We start from the raw sequence: 1,322 nt of genomic DNA, 5'->3' as shown, positions 1-1,322 counted from the left end.
CATATAGCTCTCTCTCTCTCTTTATCTATATAGAGAGATACACACCACATTTTGTTTATCCATTCATCTGTTGATGGATACTTGGGTTGTTTCTACCTCTTGGCTGTGAATAATAATGCTATAAACATGTCTATGTATAATCAAGTCTCTGATTGCAGTTCTTTTGGGTAGATACCCAGAAATGGAATTGCAGGATCATATGGTAGTTCTATTTTTAATTTCTTGAGGAACCATCATACTGTTTTCTGTAGCAGCTGCACCATCTTACCTTCCCACCAGCAGTGCACAAAAGTTGCAACTTCTTCACATCTTTGACAACATTTGTTAACTTCAGCGTTCTTTATAATAACAATCCTAATGGCTGAGAAGTGGTCAACAGTTATTTTTTGAATGAACCAACAATATCTCTAAAATTAGAATAATTACTTATTCATTGTATTTTGTCTAAGGATACTAGTGTTATCAAAAGAATGCTTATATGCTTTTGAGATACACTGTTTTCAATAGCAAGAACATTGGAGTGTCCATTTTATACAAGACATCTAATAGGCCCTAAGGCAAAATATATTGTTAAATTCAAGTTACTGTTTTAATTTAGATAAATAATGTCCATTGTCAATGTCCATTTATTCTAGAGACTGTACTAAAAGATCTTTCAAGGTTCTGCCCTATACAGTTTCATTTATAGAATGAAATTAAATATTTAAACACAAGAAAAACCAACATTCATCCTCAAAAAATTACGCATAGAATTACCCAATGAGCCAGCAATTCCACTCCCAGAAGAACTGAAAATAGGTATTCAAATAAAAACTTGTACACAGATGTTCATAGCAGCATTATTCACCATAACCACAAGGAAACAACCCAAATGTTCATTAATGGATGAATGAAAAAACTAAATGTGGTATATTCATACAGCCATAAAAAGGGATATATGCTACAACATGGATGAACCTCCAGAAGATGATTCTAGGGGTGCCTGGCTGGCTCAGTTGGTAGAGCATGAGACTCTTGATCTCAGGGTCGTGTGTTCGATCCCCAAGTTGGGCATGGAGCCTACTTAAAAAAAAAAAGAGAGGGGCACTTGGGTGGCTCAGTCAGTTGAGCATCTGACTCAGGTTTCTGCTCAGGTCGTGATCTCGGGGTTATGATCTTGGAGTTGTGGGATCAGCCCTAGGTCAGGCTCTGTGATTGGCAGGGAGTCAGCTTGAGATTCTCTCTCCCTCTCCCTCTGCCCCTCCCTGCACTCATGCTCTCTCTCAAATAAATAAATCTAAAAAAAAAAAAAAAAAATAGAAAAAGAAAATATTACCCTAAGC

At 36.6% G+C, this 1,322-nt stretch overlaps 1 non-coding gene across 1 annotated transcript; it reads left to right on the top strand.

The window, feature by feature from the left end:
- The first annotated feature begins 980 nt into the window (after positions 1-980).
- Positions 981-1,053, top strand: TRNAK-CUU (transfer RNA lysine (anticodon CUU)). Its single transcript has one exon. It is a non-coding gene; the product is annotated as a tRNA-Lys (tRNA).
- The last annotated feature ends 269 nt before the right edge of the window (positions 1,054-1,322 follow it).

This window comes from Mirounga angustirostris, unplaced genomic scaffold (assembly GCF_029215605.1).
Source record: "Mirounga angustirostris isolate CCGP_5_RB_7025 unplaced genomic scaffold, mMirAng1.0.hap1 SCAF_16, whole genome shotgun sequence".
In the NCBI taxonomy this organism is placed as follows: Eukaryota; Metazoa; Chordata; class Mammalia; order Carnivora; family Phocidae; genus Mirounga; species Mirounga angustirostris.
The sequence above is the reverse complement of the archived record's forward strand: the minus strand, read 5'-3'. Positions and strand labels throughout refer to the sequence as shown.